At 47.6% G+C, this 18250-nt stretch overlaps 1 pseudogene; it reads left to right on the top strand.

Annotated features, from left to right (window-relative positions):
• Positions 1-18010, top strand: LOC101113120 (cytochrome P450 4A6-like; annotated as a pseudogene).
• The last annotated feature ends 240 nt before the right edge of the window (positions 18011-18250 follow it).

Raw genomic sequence — 18250 nt, 5'->3', positions numbered from 1 at the left:
AGGCACAGTCAGGGAGTCAGTGATCCAGAAGCCACTGCACCATGAGTGTCTCTGCACTGAGCCCCTCCAGAGCCCTGGGCGGGGTCTCCGGGCTCCTGCAGGTGGTCTCCCTGCTCGGCCTGGTTCTGGTTCTGCTCAAGGTGGCACAGCTCTACATGCGCAGACAGTGGCTGCTCAAAGCCCTTCATCACTTCCCGTCTCCTCCTTCCCACTGGTTCTATGGACACAAGCGGGAGGTAGGATGGAGCTGGATGGGGGAGTGGGAGGGTCGGGAGGGCCGGAGATCTAGAGCATGATTACACTCAGCAAGTTCATATCTGGCCCTGTGGTTGCCTCAGAGCACAGATGTGCAGTCTGATGGATCAGCCCCGTGGGTTCACTGTGTGTGGGGACAACAGACAGGAGTCTAAGAAGGTGTCAAGTCACAGGAAAAGAGGCTTACCTGCGGGGTTGGGTTACGTCAGGTGTGGAGACAAACCGGCTTGGTTCATTCAGACTAAGGGATTTTCTAGTCCCATAAGGTCAGTGCCAGAAACCCACACCAGAGGCCACACACAGGAGCGAAGTTCCCAGGATGGGGCCAGATGAGGAAAACTGCCTGCTTGGTGTCCTCTCTCTGAACTATGAGCTCTTGGAGCTGAACCTATAATCCTCCCACCCTCAGCCCCCAAAACAGAGCCTGCACAGAGCGGTGTCAGTCCATTGTGTGGAGGGACAGGCAGGAGGGAAAGGAGCAGCTTGCAGGTTGGGAGGGGCAGCACCTGCCCACCCAGCACCGGCACCAAAGCCTGGGGGTGGGGAAGCTCAGAGCAAAGTCAGGGCCCACATGGACATGGGTCACCAAGGGTCTGTGGCTTAAAGAAATTTTAGGAGATAATCACAGGTTGCAGAGAGCTGAGGTCCCACTCAGCAGCACGATTAGAGCAGAGTGCAGCCAAAGACGAGAACTAGAAGCAGCCCAAGCCCCATGCGGGCTGGCCCAGCACCTCTCTCCCCTCTCCTTCCTGATCTCCTGCACCCCAGGTCACTCAAGGTCCTCCCCCACTGCCTGTGCACACCAGCCTCTGGGACTCGGCTCCCATGTGCCCTCTCCCCGGAATGATCTCATCCCTCCTATGACTGTCTCACAAGCCCCAGGCCCAAGTCATTTTCATCCTGGGTTTCCCAGGAGAGGAGAGGACTTTTTCCCTTGGATGTCCTTCTCATAAGTCAGTGGTAACTGGATGCAGCTATTTCTCTCTGCAAGATTGTAGCTATGAACTTCTTCTGGGAAACCTTGCCTCTGGCTCATGTTTCTATCCTGAAAGCATCTTAGTAAATTATGAATCAAAGAATGACCAAGTGCAGGACAAAGAGCTTTCTAACACCCAGGTCTGAGTTAGGCTCCCTTCCCCAAAGCTTCCCCATGGACTTTGTCTTCCCTCCCTCACACATTCATGACGCCCTCCTGTTATGGCCAGTTGCTCTCTCAGTCACCTCTATGCCCCTGCAGGGTCGAAACAGCATCCTAGAGCAGCATCCTAGTTCAGTGCCTTAAATCCATGTCTGGCACAGAGTAAATGCTCAGTAAACACAAGCTCAGTGAAGGAATGAAACCCAGAGCAGACAAGTTGCCTCAGAGCTGGTGAGTCCTGATGGTAGAAGGATGCAGGCAGAGATCAGATATCAAAGTACAGAGGGTTGACCTGAGTCACACAGAAGTCACTGAAATAAAGATTTGACTACTTGGAACATTTGTTTAATCAACTGTTGATGAGAAATTCAGAGGTGACAAAACAAACTGAGTCTCCAGAGTTGAGGAGAGACAATTGCTTTTTGCAGTTGTGGCAAAGATGCCAGGCCACCAGGTGGAGGAAAGAATGTGCATAAAGACCTGGAATAGGAACAGGTGGAGCCAGTGTAGGGAGTGCTGGCAGCAGCATCCTGGGGGCAGAGCAATGGGTCCTGTGGAATTGCCAGCCTGTCAGGACAAGCATAGAGAGAGGGTAAAGTCAGAAAGGAAAGGCTTTTGTGGTCCACACTCAGGAGTTTGCAAAGATTCCACTATAAGATGGGAAGTGTACAAAAGTTCCTGACAATTAGTCAATGAAAATGAGATTAAAACTCCACATATCAAAATCTTATTGCAGTATCATTTACATATGTGTACATTCAGAATTTGTCCTACAACAGTGCACACACACAATATGGAAAATAATAATATATGCACACAATGTGGTATTTAATTTTTCCACCTAGCCATATACATTCCAAAGACTTTTTCATACTAAGAAACATTAATGTGTATGCTGGGATGATATTAAACATATATAATGATCATCATGGCAAAATGAAATTAATATATAAATTCAATTCCTAAAATACCTATTTACTCTCTAAATCAACCAAGTTATATGACAAAACTGCTTACCAAATGATACAAATTGTCATAAATTGCTCAAGCAGTTATGTCACTATGTACAAGTTATTTCCAAAAATTTTATAAACCAAGGAGTTATCCTTGATATAAGTTTCTGTAGGCCCATAACTCTACCCAACATAGGACAAATCCAATCTTAGGATGGGTGGTGGACAGCCTGCAAGTTTGGATGAGATTCCAGATCAGAAGAAATAGTATGAAACTTAGTTCTGCTGATGGATCCAGAGTGATCACCTGGTACCCTTCAGGCCTTAACCCCCACACCAGCTCCAGTACTAAAAGAAAGACACTACTGACTTGTGTTTCCCTTCGTGACAGTTCCAACAGGAGAGTGAACTGCCACTCTTACTGAAAAGGGTAGAGAAATACCCAAGGGTCTGTGTTCACTGGCTGTGGGGCACAAGGGCCTTCGTATTGGTCTACGACCCTGACTACATGAAGATGGTCCTGGGGAGATCAGGTGAGAGGGAAACCCTCAGCAGGAGACAATCTTCCATTTGAGTACATGCCCCTAGGTGTGAAATTCCACAGGACACTGGCATATCAGACAGCAAGGCCTAAGCTCCTCCAAACACCCTCCAGAACCACAAGCCAGACTAAAACATGCTTAAACACCTGGGTCTGGTTTCTCTTTTGCATCTTCCTTTTTTTCATTTTACAACCAAACTGAGTTGATCTCAGATCTGGAAGACAATTCTTTATCCACTTGATGTAAGTTTCTGTAGGCAGTTTACAGTGTTGGCCCATAACTCTACCCAACATAGGACAGAATCTGATCTTAGGATGATGGTGGACAGCCTGCAGGTCCACCTGCAGAGATTCCAGGTCAGAAGAAATAGTTCTAAACTCTTAGTTCTTCAGGTGGATCCAGAGTGATCCTGGTAGGGCACTGATCTAGCTTGGGCACCTCTTCACTGCTGCCTGTCCTGGGTCATGAGATGGCCAGACCACCACAGATTGTTGAAGAAATACAGCTTCTGTCTTATTCTCTGGCACTGAACAGAGTTTATGTTTCAGGGCAATTCACCACCTTAGTACTGTGGGTGTTCTGCTCTGGAACACCAAGTCTGATTTCCTGGGACCACAGTGACTGTCAGGACAGAGAGAGAGTTAGAGACGGGTGGCAAGGGTGTGGTGGCTTCAGACAGACCACCATCTGGCAAGCACCAGGAAGGGAAGGGACCACATCATCTAAACATCAGTTGCTCTGGAGGCTGTACACTTCCACCCCATCTGTGTTCCCTCCTTACTTTCCAGACCCAAAGGCTCATATTGCCTACACATACCTGAAGCCCTGGATTGGTAAGTACATTTAAATACAACTGCTGACCACACACCATTTAGGTTAACCAAGAGCAGACTCTGTAATGAAAAACAACAGGTTCCAGGCACCCTCATCTCTCAATCAAACCTCATTTCTCTTCTAATAAAACCATCAGTCTATGTAATGGTGCTATAGCCCTTCTGAAGTTCAGCCTCTTCTTCATCACTACTCAGTCATTTCTAATGTTCCCAGCCTGACTTTTCAATGAGTCCTTCAATTACCTGCCCCCCATTTCTAGACCTCTGTCTCACTGCTGTCATAATCACATGCTATAGACAGACATATTGGAAATTCACATCCCTAATATGTTCTGGCCTCACTGACCCTTGCCCATGATGAGACTTCTCCTGACACCCTTGGTTCCTCCCAAGAGGGCCCTAGTCTCCCTGATGCCCATACACACCCATCTGTGGTCCAGGGACAGGTTTGCTGCTGTTGGAGGGGCAGACATGGTTCCAGCACCAGCAGATGCTGACCCCAGCCTTCCACTATGACATCCTGAAGCCTTGTGTGGGACTCATGGCCGACTCTGTCCAAGTGATGCTGGTAAGTCCATCACTTGTCACCATATCATTAGAATCCAGCACAGCTGACAAAGTCCACTATCAGACACTTATGTCCCTCAGGCATCCATTGAATAGAGCCCCACGGAATGATGCATTCTTGACTTAGTACGAGAGAGCATTCATTAAAGCTAGGTGGGACAGAGGAACATCTAGGCACCAACCTGGATCCATAATTTTCTCCTCACCAAGAGAAATCAGGGCCATGGTGTATTCAGGGTCCACTCTTCTCCCATCTCCATGTTTGAACACAGGGGAGTAGATCAAGGAGGTCAGTGCAAATTGGCCCTGGCTGGCCTGGGCAATGGCAGCTTCAGTGGCAGAGTGGACATCCCAAGATGTCACGGAGGTGGGCTCTGGCCTGGGTTCCATGGATTCTGAACATCACTGAGCCACTCATGGGAGGAAATGAGTCCAGGTCTACACTCACAGAACTGGGCCTTCAAAAACATCACCTCTGATCTGGCAGAAGTACCACCAGGTATTAGGCAACATTAAATGAATGAAAGGGATTGAGTAGATCATGCCCCTTATAGGAGCCCTATTAGAGCCACTTTAGCTTGCCTTGAAATATTTGCTTGCTCATGCTGGACATCACCTTTCCAGTTCTGATCTCAGGACACAAAAGATTCTCCCTTTTCCCCTGAGAAACTATGCTTTCTGCTCTCCCCCATTTGAGGTATTATTAAACATTACTCTTAAAATTCAGAATTAATTAAGCTATTAAAAGAGAATATAACTGTTGTATAGTAAAGGTTCAAATAAATAGGCATCACATTATTTATGTGTCTTACGCACTAAATTGCTAAAACATATCTGCTTAGAAAATGAAGAAATCTCATCTGAAGATGTAGAGATAGAGAGAAAGCCTGGCCTTGGCAGCACAGGTCTTCTAGGGGAGTAGAGCAGGGCCAGTGCCTCCTCCCTCCACAGGACAAGTGGGAGGAGCTTGTCATCCAGGACTCACATCTGGAGATCTTTGGACATGTCTCCTCGATGACCCTGGACACCATCATGAAGTGCGCCTTCAGCCACCAGGGAAGTGTCCAGACAGACAGGTCAATGACAGCTCTTCCAGGTCAGGGTCCTGTTCTCACCAGCAGGGAAGGAACTGAGAGGCAATAGGGGCAGATAGGATGTTTCTCAGCACAAAACATTCTGCAGAGAGACATGTACCACGGTCAGATTCCACCTAGACCGTCCTTGACTCAGTCACAGGTCCCTGATTCCTACACAAGGAGAAGCCTGTACCCTCAGCACACCTGTAAAGGACTCCAGGAGGAGGAGCTCCAGGACAATGAGGCAGAAATGACAATGCCTCCGTGCTGCCTGTCCCCTCTGACTGAAGAATCATCCACCCAGAGCCCAACTCCCTCTCCAAGTTAGAAAGTGAAAGCTGCCCCGTTGTGTCCGACTCTTTGCGACCTCAAGGACTATACAGTCCATGGACTTCTCCAGGCCAGAATACTGGAGTGGGTAGCCTTTCCCTTCTCCAGAGGATCTTCTCAAACCATGGTTGAACCTAGGCCTCCTGCATTGCAGGCAGATTCTTTACCAGCTGAACCACAAGGGAAGTCCAGAAATACTGAAGTGGGTAGCCTTTCCCTTCTCCAGAGGATCTTCTCAAACCATGGTTGAACCTAGGCCTCCTGCATTGCAGGCAGATTCTTTACCAGCTGAACCACAAGGGAAGTCCAGAAATACTGAAGTGGGTAGCCTTTCCCTTCTCCAGCAGATCTTCCCGACCCAAGAATCGAACTGAGGTCTCCTGAATTGCAGGCAGATTCTTTACCATCTGAGCTATCAAGGAAGCCTGACCGACTTCACTTTCTTGGGCTTCCCTGGTGGCTCCAATGGTAAAGAGTCTGCCTCCAATGCAGGAAACCTGGGTTCTATCCCCCAGTCAGGAAGAACCCCTGGAGAAGAAATGGCAACCCACTCCAGTACTCTTGCCTGGAAAGTTCCATGGACAGAGGATCCTAGTAAACTACAGTCCATGGGATCACAACTGAGTGACTTCTCCAGGTCAGAGGCTCCCTCAACTCCAATCTCTTCTGTGTCCTCTCCCTTCAGGAACTTTCAGTCCTACATCCAGGCCATCAGGGACCTCGGTCATCTGATTTTTTCCCAACTGAAGAATGCTCTCCACCAGAACGACCTCATCTACAGGCTGACCCCTGAAGGCCGCTGGGACCACCAGGCCTGCCAGCTCGCCCATCAACACATAGGTTCCCCTCCTCGTAGGCTGCTCCTTCATCAGGCTCATGTGAAAGTGGCTGGTCTTGACTATTCAGGCACAGCCCAGACCCCTGCTTCCTCTTCAGGAGCTGGCTCACACCCGCCTGCTGCAGGGACTGGGAACCCAGAGGTCGGGGTGTCAGGTGTTGAACAGGGAGTTACAGGAGTCACCAGGTTGGTGATGACTGAGTGAGACCCCTCCCAGCAGCATTCAGGCAGAGCCTCCATGGGCTGTGTTACTTCACAGATTGCCGCCTGGAGTAGATGTCGCTGGAGCTCTCAGTCCTGACATGCTCACCCAGTGCCACCCACCTCATCCACCTGGCACCCAGACTGGGCCTGAGGGGGCAGATGGGGCCATGGTGGGTGCTGCATATGGGTCCCCAGAGTCCTCAGCTCTGGCTGGGAACCGCTGTTCTGGGACAGGCGCAGTGATCAAGGAGAGGAAGGCTTGCCTGAAGAAGGAGGGAGAGCTGGAGAAGGTGAGGAGAAGGAGGACCTTGGACTTCCTGGACATCCTCCTCTTTGCCAGAGTGAGTGTGGGCAGGAGAGGCCTGAGCCTTTGGGCAGAAGCACACAGGAAGGTCAGACCTGCAGTCTAGCCCTGCCTCCACAGATGGAGAATGGGAGCAGCTTATCTGACAAGGACCTCTGTGCCAAAGTGGACACGTTCATGTTCAAGGATCACGACACCACAGCCAGTGGCATCTCCTCTATGCTCTAGCCTCCCACCCTGTGCATCAGCAGAGGTGCAAGGAAGAGATCCTGAGCCTCCTGGGGGATGGCGCCTCCATCACCTGGTGAATGTCCAGGAGATAGAAGAACCCTGTCCCATCTGAGCTAGAGAGAATCCCTCGTTGTCCAGTCCTGTCTGCCCTCAGGTGGGCTTCCTTTTGGGGACCATCTGGACCAGATGCCCTGCACCACCATGTGCATCAAGGAGGCACTGAGACTCTATCCACCAGTACCAGTCATTGGCAGAGAGCTGAGCAAGCCCATCACCTTCCCTGATGGACGCCCCTTACCTGCAGGTATGAATTTCACCTCACCACTCAGCTAAGCACTCTGTAGGACATGTGGTAGACCAGTAATCCACCTGTGCATTCCCAGTTCCAGGAGGCTCTAGCTTTTCTCTGCCTGAAGATAATATTTACTGTGTAGTTTGAATGAGTTTTGAAAAACACTTTTCCTTAATAACCTACAAATAATACTACCATATATCCAGCCATCCACTACTGGGAATATGACCTGAGAAAACCAGAATTCAAAAAGGACATGTACCCCAATGTTCATTGCAGCATTATTTACAACAGCCAGGACATGGAAGCAACCTAGATGTCCATTGGCAGACGAATGGGTAATGACGATGTGTTCCATATACACAATGGAATATTACTCAGTCATAAAACAGAATGAAACTGATTCATTTGCAGTGAGGTGGATGAACCTACAGCCTGTTACACAGAGTGAGGTAACTCAGAAAGAGAAAAACAAATATTGAAACACACACACATACAGATATATAGAATCTACAGAAATGGTTTTGATGAACCTATTTGTAGAGAAGGAATGAAGATGCGACATAGAGAATGGACTTGTGGACACATGTGGAAAGGAGAGGGTAGGACCGACTAAGAAAGTAGCGTTGATATATACACCACCGTGTGTAAAATATTAACATGTAGCTAGTGGAAAGCTGCTTTATAACAGAAGCCCAGCCTGTTGCTCTGAGATGATCTAGAGGGTGGAATGCGAAAGTGGAGTGAGGTTCAAGATAGAGGGGATATGTATATAGTTGTTTAGTTGCTGAGTTGTGTCTGACTCTTTTGCAACCCCATAGACTGTAGCCCACAAGGCTCTACTGTCCACAGCATTTCCCAGGCAAGAATACTGGAGTGAGTTGCCATTTTCTTCCCCATATACATACACACATATATATGTATGTATATATACCTATATATATGTATTTATGTCCAGTTCAGTTCAGTTCAGTTGCTCAGTCGTGTCTGACTCTTTGCAACCCCATGGACTGCAGCACACCAGGTCTCCCTGTCCATCACCACCTCCAGGAGTTTACTTAGACTCATGCCCATTGAGTCGGTGATGCCATCCAGCCATCTCATCCCCTGTCGTCCCCTTCTCTTCCTGCCTTCAAACTTTCCCAACATCAGGGTCTTTTCTAATGAGTCAGTTCTTCGAATCAGGTGGCCAAAGTATTGGAGTTTCAGCTTCAGCATCAGTCCTTCCAATGAATATTCAGGACTGATTTCCTTTAGGATGGACTGGTTGGATCTCCTTGCAATCCAAGGGACTTTCAAGAGTCTTCTCCAACACCACAGTTCAAAAGCATCAATTCTTCTGCACTCAGCATTCTTTATAGTCCAACTCTCACATTCATACATGACTACTGGAAAAACCATAGCTTTGACTAGGTGGACCTTTGTTGGCAAAGTAATGTCTCTGCTTTTAATATGCTGTCTGGGTTGGTCATAACTTTTCTTCCCAGGAGTAAGCGTCTTTTAATTTCATGGCTGCAGTCACCATCTGCAGTGATTTTGGAGCCCCCTGAAATAAAGTCTGTCACTGTTTCCCCATCTATTTGCCATGAAGTGTGTATGTAATTGTGCATTCTTTTCATTGTTGTATGGCAGAAATCAACACAACACTGTAAATCAATTAACCTCCAACTGAAAAAAAATGATTGACACAGAGCTTGAATGCAACAGAACCTCAGTAAACAAATGTTGACCCTTCTGTATGGTGGTATGATGGAGCCTAAAATTCTAATTCCTTGAAACATGAAGGCTTAAGAGAAAAGCAGACAAAGGGGGAGGCATGGTTCTTTCATATGGAGTCTAAGTAAAGGAGGGAGCTCAAGGACTGCACTGTCGTGGATCAGTTGGTTTGGTCTCTCAGGTGCCCCCTAGTAGATGGCAGAGAGCAGCTGATCATGTACCTGGGAGCCCTACCGTGGCTGGAGGCCACCCATTAACTCACCTCCCAGTGGGTCTGAATCCCAGCCCTACTCCCTCCTAGCTGTGGGATCATAGACCCAACCCTTAACCCCTCTGAGGCTCAAGTGCTTCATCTGCTCATAGATATAGGAGTGCTTGCCTTGAGGGCTGTGTGAGGATTAAGTGAGTTACTGCGTATTCCCCAGAGTCATAATGACACTTGATAAATGTGAATTGTCACTCGACTGCTCCTAAGTGTAAACTTGCAGCTCTTTTACTTCTTAATCCTCAGCCCTGGTCACCTTCTCCTAATCAGTGCTCATGTGCTTTGTCATGCCCCACCCACCTGTCTTCAAGAGCATCACTTTATTCAGAGTGAAGGAGGGTACTGCCATGGTGGCTCCCAGGACGTTTGTCCTGGGAAGACGCACATCCCCTGCACTATGGGACCATCAGGCTCCTCTCTCTGCTCTCTGACAGACAGGAATCATCCTCCCCTCTCCTTTTATGGGCTTCATCACAACCCAAAGGTGTAGCCAAACCCAGGGGTACAATGGTGGTGGGAGGAGGGCAAGGGATGCTCTCTCCACAACAACCTGTCCTCCTGCTCCTGCTCTGAGATTCTTGTCCCCTGGTAGATTGATGCTAGGAGTTTGACCCCACATCTCCTGGCCCCAGTGTTCTCTCTGCAGGTGTTTGACCCGTCTTGGTTCACATCAGGTTCTACTCGACACAGCCATGCCTTCCTGCCCTTCTCAGGAGGATCCAGGCAAGGCCTCTGTACTTGGGGAAGCAGGTGTCACTGGGTGCTACCTGCTGTGTGTGACTGTCTACATTCATATGTGGAGCATGAAGTTCTGTTTTTGTATGTTGATGTGCTGAGAAGGAGGCCTGGGTCTCCATGTATAAGAAAGCCTGCAGGGCCCTCCACAATGGCGTTGACCTCCTGATGTCCACAAGGACTGACCTTATTTCCATGTCAGTGGCCGATCCAAAGTATCCAGAGTTTTCCTCACTTTAGGAGTATAACTTTTTAGCACTCTTAAGTTTTCATGAACGTTAAACTACATGTTTGGTTAGCACAATTTCAGTCACCTTAAAAGATGATTTTCTCTGTTCCCACATTCCTGGTTGGCACACTGCCTTTCTGTTTAATCCATCAATTCCCCCTCACAGTATCTGTCATGTTTGCACGGGTTTGGAACTTCAGCTACCTTCCATGTATAGGATCAGTTACAGTTGTCATTTGAAGAAAGTTTCACGGTCATGAGTGTGTTCTCTATTTCTGCAGTAGCTCTGATAGTTTTGACTGTGTATTAATATAACCATGACATACTTTCCTGTCACCAAAGTTCTTTATATAATAGCAGAGGTTATATACCATAGTCCCAGATTCTACAGAGTCTAATGTTAGTAAGAAAAAGCATAAAGTGGAGGACAATCAAGTCTGTCTTGGGGAGTGTATTGCTGATTCTGCTCATGGTGCCAACTATCTTGCTGTTCACACTGTACACATTGCTTCTGAACCCAGGGTAGTCAAGGCATGGGCTAAGAGGTTGAAAGAAGACTGGAGGAGCCATGGGAACTGCAGACACGTTTATTCTCTCCTGGCTGGCAAGGCTGCCACAACACTGCCTGTCTCCTAGCTGACGCAGCAGCTGGAGCAGCAGTCATAACACAACCATAAGGCAGCCAGAACATGACTTCATATAACATAACCGTGACTTCGCTCCAGTGTAGCCCCAGCGCAGCAGGAGCCAGGGTTTTCTTGGTGAAACTCATTAAGGTGTACCACACACCACCCCCGGGGCCTTTCCAGGTGGAGTTTATATAACAAAAGTAGCCCCAGTCCAAGCGAGTACCATGTGAAGTGTGAATGCATGCTATACGTGATCTCATGTTACATAATCATTGTTTACAAACCGTGGGGCAAAGAGCAAGAGGCCTCAGGGCGAGAGAGCCTGACCATGTCATTTTGGTTAATTTGCTCTTTCCCTACAGGGGGAAAACTTTTTTGTATTTGACAGATGTATTTGAAAAATCCCTTGCATGTAAAGTATAAGCACCCTTGAAATAGCTGTTAACCTGGATGATACACTCCTAAATAATTGCTGTGACAATCGTAAAGGCTATGGAAAGTTAGGCTTCCCTGGGAGGTCAGTTGGTAAAGAGTCTGCCTGCCATGCAGGAGACCTGGGTTTGATCCCTGGGTTGGGAACATCCCCTGGAGAAGGAAATGGAACCCACTCCAGTATTCTTGCCTGGAGAATCCCATGGACTGGTGGGCTACATACAGTCCATGGGATCGTAATTTCAGTGACTTTGAAACTTAGTAGAAACAAGTTTTTTCTGACTCTACAGCCCTAGGAAATTTTCAGTTGGTGAATCAACCTTTGCAGAACAAGTTTGAAGCAAATTGTCTTCTAAATTGGTTCTAGGATTTGGTTTATACCAGCGTCCAGTCCTTCCTTGTAGACATGGCTGCATGTCATGCAGATGCCACTAGAGGGCAGGAGGGACTAGGCGGTTTGATTCCTAGGTCAGACTGAATAGTCTCACTCCATTTGGGATGTTTTCAATTCAATTAATTTTGTTTAAATATGAAGGCATGTATTAAGTGTGTCTCCGTGTGCCAAGACCTATGCTAGGAGATGGGAACATAGGGATGATAACGCTGTCCTCCCCCAGGGCTCACTGTCAACAACACATCTACTCAAGACAGACATCATTCACCCATCCACTCTTTCACTCATTCATTCTCTGAGCAGACTGTGGGGGGATCCATGATCCGGCACTGTGCTGGGTACTGGATGTGATGTGTCCTTGAGTTAACACCCATGGTGCCTTGAGGGTCCCGAGTGGGAAGTGGTGCAGCCAGCAGAGGGGGTGAGGGTGGTGGTCACTGGATTGAGCCTTGAGCATGAGGATGGCAGAGGCGAGGGGAGGGGACCTCACCATCACTGAGTCAGGAAGAGGAGAGGGACAGACCCCAGGTGAGTGAGGAGGAATCCAGAGAGGGCTGTGATGCCGCTAAGGCACTGCGAAGTGTCCTCCCTGTGATGGGGAACATAGCAGGCCTGGAGCTACTGTGGCTTTAGAGGGAGGGAAGGAGTGGAAGCTGAAAAGGCCAGATGAGAAACCCAAGGGATGGTTAGGAGGGTCATTTCTCGATTAGAATGGGAAGGTTCCAAACGTAAATTGACTGAGGAGCTGAAGGGAGACAAGAAGTCAGACCATTAATTGGGAGGCAAATGGTCAGCAGGTTCAGGGTCATTAACCCTTGTCCTCTCTAGGAAGCCTCCTTGTTGCCACTCTGATTCCTTGCACAACCCTGTCTTGTCATCTCTTGGGACTGAACAGCCTGTTTTTCCACCATAGGTGGTAAGGTCCTGAGAGGGTGTCTCAGGACCCCTCCCCCTACAGTGCCCTGGGCTGACCTGAAACCAGGAATTGCCTATGGATGAGTAAATAAAGTACTAGTTCACATTTTGATCCACTTCACTTGACTCTGTGGCTTAGAGCACTGATGCCTCCTTACAGGTTTCCTGCTGAGAGCAGAAGTAGGAGGTTGGAGACAGTCCTTGGAGATCTGGGCTTTGTCTTAGGTCAGGGGGAGAGTTTGGCCCAAAGCTTTGCTGGCAAATTCATTGCGATGAGTAAGGAAGGGATCAGGGCTGAGCCATGTGGAGGACAGCCCTGAATCCCTGTGCTCAGCAGGGGTTAGAAGCCTCTGCTCTCTTCCTTTTCCCCTCCTTACCCAGGAACTGCATCGGGAAGAAGCTTGCCATGAATGAGTTGAAGGTGGCCGTGGCCCTGATCTTGCTTCACTTTGAGCTGTCGCTGGATCCCTTCAAGTTCCCTGTGCCCACTCCAGTCATGGTGCAGAGATCCAAAAATGGGATCCACTTGCAACTCAGGAAGCTGTCTGATCCAGGTGGGGACAAGGACAAGCTCTGAGGGCCCTTCCCTGCCATTCTGTCTTGCTGTCACTCTCCCTGTCCTTGCCTCTTTGCCCACTTCCTGCTTTGATCTGCGCACCTGCCAGCTTGCCTCATCTCCTGCCTCCTGCCCAGCAGCAGACTTTCCACCCTTCTCCTTTCACCTTTCTCCAGGCTCCCTATCTGCTTATCTCTCCATCTCTGACTCCCTGTATCTCTCACTGTCCACCTAATCCTGATTGCCTGCTCTCTTCCACCATGTCTGTTCTCCTCTGTGTTTTCTCCCTTCTGCCTGCCTGTCTATCCCTGTATTCACTTCTATTTTGATGCTAAAATAATTGCCTCTGCCTTAGGGACTTACAACAACACAAAGTTATCCTCTGATGGTTCTGGAGTGAGAAGTCAGAAATGGGTTTCCCTGGACACAACCAAGATGTTGGAAGGTCCCCTATCCAGACTTAGGTTAGGATTGCACTTTTTGCTGTTTTCACATCTGGAGCTGCAATCCTTGCATTCCTTGGCTCCTGGGCCCTCCTCCACATTCAAGTCCAGTGGCATCTACAAATGTCCCTCTGCTTCTGTCTTCACATAACCTTCTCTTTTATCAGGACTTGTGATTTAGCTGGGTAATTCAGATAAAACAGGCTTGTTGTGGGGTTTTGGGAACTAGGACGAGGACACCTAGGGAGCCATCACAGGGCCTGCTAAGTCCTGTGTGACTTCTTTGCCCTGTGGCTCAGCTCTCCCGTGTGTGAGATGGGTCTACCCCTGTTTCACTCACACAGCATCCTCTTTCCCCATCTCTGGATAAAGTTCACAATATCATATGGAGTATGTATGTCTTCTCTGAAAGGAATTGGGTGAAACAGAAGAGAGAGAAGTGGAGGGAAGACAGTGGAGAGGAGGAGGGGAGATGACACCTGCTCTCCACCTGCTCTGTGGGGCCGGAACCCCAGCAGGGAGAGCATGTCCAGCAGCCTTGCAACCTCACACTCCAGGGTCCCTCATGCCCCACACCCTGCCTGGCATCTGAGGCCCCCATGACAGCTGAGGCAGGAGAAAGGGCTCGTCTCCAAAGGCTCAGAGGGAAGATGCTCACACCAGCACCTGTCGGGGAAGGAGCCTCCTGCTCTTCTCTGGTAGCTTCCTCACCATGTATGTAGAGGGGCCCAGCCAGCACCCATCTTGTGCTAGCAGGGAAGACTTTACAGACTTGTCCAGGTACAAGGGTCTCTAACCCGGAAGAGATTTAAGCAGAGCCCAGCCTGGCCATGTCACCAGCCTCCTGGCAGCCCTTCTTCACAGGCAAGGCCTCAGGCTCCTCAGAGGCCAAGAGTGGACGCCTGTTGCTGGAGGACCTGAGAGGAATTAGCTTGGCTGTTGGGGGGGATGTCAGACTCGAATCCAGGACAGCTGGTGTCACCTCTCCCACAGGACAGCACCTTGGAATCCCTGGCATGTGGACTGGCCACTGTGTGTGAGGACAGGCTTCTTCAGCCCTGCCATTCCTGTAGACCATGTTGGGGCCTGTCCTCCTGACCCTGGACACTGACCAGAACCAGGCCTCTGGCACTCCACCTCTAGTCTTTCTGCATCCAGCCCTGCTATCTTATGGTTCTGCACACAAGTCCTCTTCCTCCCACCCCTGCCCTTCCTAACCCAGGGCGCTGGTGCCAGAGGAGGCGTCCCTTCAGCCCTGTGCTGTGCTGTGATTGCGCCATGCGCCTCCTGAAGGGGCATCTCCCCAGCCAGTGCCTGAAGCTGGGACCTTGAGACCAGTCCTCCTGCAACTGGTTCCTATGTCACTAGACTAGTTCATTACGCTCCAAGAAGGGGCCATATGGACACTCTGTGTTTGATTGGAGGTGGGGAGGAAAGTTAGTTTGGAGTATCCTGTGCAGGAAACTTGGCAGGTCCCCCAGGGTCAGGGAGTCAGAAAGGCACAGACCGGTCACTCTGAGAGGATGAGATTATGGTCCTTCACTCTCTTCACTATTCTTAGCACTGAACCACATTGCTGAACCAATAAAGGAAAGTCTCATTGTTCAGAGTCTTAGGGGAAGGGAAGGCAGAGATCTGAGAGGAACCCAAAAGGGGTGTATGTTGGGCTGGGAGTTGGTTGAGTGTAGGTGGTTACCCACCCTTGACCTTTAGCTTGGACAAATGTCCAACATGTGGCCCCATCTGTTGTGTGTGAAGTACCCTCCATCATGAGTTCAGACAAAGGAAGATGGTGTTGGGATCCCAGTTAAGCTGGTGAGGAAGCAGTTTGGAGGAAAGACTCAGAGTTGGAAAACCAACCTATGGTTACCAAATGGAAAAATTAGGGGCAAGGTAAATTAGGGGCTTGGTGTTAACATATCCACACTACTATATTTTAAGAGATAGTTAGCAAGGACCTACTGCATAGCAGGGAAATCTACTCAGTATTCTGTATATAACATATATGGAAAAAGAACCTGAAAAATGGATATATGTACATGTATAACTAAATCACTTGGCTGTACACCTAACACATTGCAAATCAACTAGATACCAATATAAATTAAAATTTTAGTTTAAAACAGCAACAGAAAACTGAACCTAAACACCATGAAACATCAATTGAAATCCAGAACATTACAGAGAAAATTATACAAAGAACTGACATATGTTGAAAGCATAAGATGACTGCACTTATTGGTATTAACCATACTTGCTGCAGTGCCTCATTAAACATTTATTTGCAACCCAGAAGAGCACATTATACATATGTATTATTTTGCTTTGACATTTCAGAAAGACTCATCTCACAATTAGTCCTTCTCTCAAACTGTAAGCCACATACAGAAATCTCCCTTGAAGCTTGAAGACAAAATAATGTAGAAGCTATTACAAGAAGGTTAAAGAACAGATGGGTAATAGATTTCCCTGAACACTAAAGCATAACAAACTTACTAGAAAGGAAAATGTTGCCCAAGCATGGTTCAAATGCAATATACTGAATGAAATTTCTGTGTCAGGTATTTTTTTATTTCAAGTTTTATTTGAGAACAATAGGAGACTAAAAAGCCTGTCTCACAATTTTTTTAAATTTATTTTTTATTGAAGGATAATTGCTTTACAGAATTTTGTTGTTTTCTGTCAAACCTCAACATGAATCAGCCATAGGTATACATATATCTCCTCCTTTCTGAACCTCCCCATCCCACCCCTCTAGGTTGATACAGAGTCCCTGTTTGAGTTTCCTGAGTCATACAGCAAATTCCTGTTGGCTATCTGTTTTGCATATGGTAATGTAAGTTTCCATGTTACTCTTGCCATGCATCTCACCTTCTCCCTTCTTCCCATGTCCATAAGTCTATTCTCTATGTCTGTTTCTCCATTGCTGCCCTGTAAATAAATTCTTCAGAACCATTTTTCTAGATTCTGTATATGTGTGTTATAATATGATATTTATCTTTCTCTTTCTGACTCATTTCAGTCTGTATAATAGGTTCTAGGTTCATCCACCTCATCAGAACTGACTCAAATGTGTTCTTTTTTATGGCTGAGTAATATTCTGTCATGTATATGTACCACAACTTCTTTATCTATTCATCTGTTGATGGGTATCTAAGTTGCTTCCAATGTTCTAGTTATTTTAATAGTGCTGCAATGAACAATGGGATACATGTGTCTTTTTCAACTGTGGTTTCCTCAGGGTATATACCTAGGAGTGAAATTGCTGGGTCATATGATGGTTTTATTCCTAGTTTTTTAAAGGAATCTCCATATCGTCTTCCATAATGGCTACATCAACTTACATTCCCACCAACAGTGCAAGAGAGTCCCCTTATCTCCACATCCTCTCCAGCATTTATTGTTTGTAGACTCTTTGATGATGGCCATTCTGACTGGTGTGAGGTGATATTTCATTATGGTTTTGATTTGCATTTCTCTAATAATGAAAAGCAGAAACATTACTTTGCCAACAAAGGTCCATCTAGTGAAGGCTATGGTTTTTCCAGTGGTCATGTACGGATACGAGAGTTGGACTGTGAAGAAAGCTGAGCGCCGAAGAATTGATGCTTTTGAACAGTGGTGTTGGAGAAGACTCTTAACAGTCTCTTGGACTGCAAGGAGATCCAACCAGTTCATTCTAAAGGAGATCATCCCTGGGTGTTCTTTGGAAGGAATGACGCTAAAGCTGAAACTCCAGTACTTTGGCCTCCTCGTGCGAAGAGTTGACTCATTGGAAAAGACTCTGATGCTGGGAGGGATTGGGGGCAGGAGAAGAAGGGGATGACAGAGGATGAGATGGCTGGATGGCATCACCGACTCGATGGACGTGAGTTTGAGTGAACTCACGTGATGGATAGGGAGGCCTGGCGTGCTGTGATTCATGGGGTTGCAAAGAGTCAGACACAACTGAGCAACTGAACTGAACTGAACTGAATAATGAACTATGTTGAACATCTTTTCATGTATTTATTAGCTATCAGTATGGCTACTTTGGAGAAATGTCTGTTTAGGTCTTTTCCCCACTTTTTGATTGGGTTGTTTGTTTTCCTGGTATTGAGTTGTATGAGCTGCTTGTATATTTTGGAAATTAATCCTTTGTCAGTTGTTTCATTTGCTATTATTTTCTACCATTCTGAGGGCTGTCTTTTCACCTTGCTTATAGTTTCCTTTGCTGTGCAAAACCTTTTAAGTTTAATCAGGTCCCACTGTTATGCCCAAGTCACGAAATCTCCCAATGACCACCAGGGAGCCCATATCCAATGCAAAAGCAAGAGAGTTTTTATTACCAAGCTCGAGCTGGGGCTCCCACTGTTACCAACGCAGTGGCTAAG

Source organism: Ovis aries, chromosome 1, assembly GCF_016772045.2.
Source record: "Ovis aries strain OAR_USU_Benz2616 breed Rambouillet chromosome 1, ARS-UI_Ramb_v3.0, whole genome shotgun sequence".
Lineage (NCBI taxonomy): Eukaryota > Metazoa > Chordata > Mammalia > Artiodactyla > Bovidae > Ovis > Ovis aries.
Note: the sequence above shows the minus strand (reverse complement) of the source record. Positions and strands in the feature narration are given on the sequence as shown.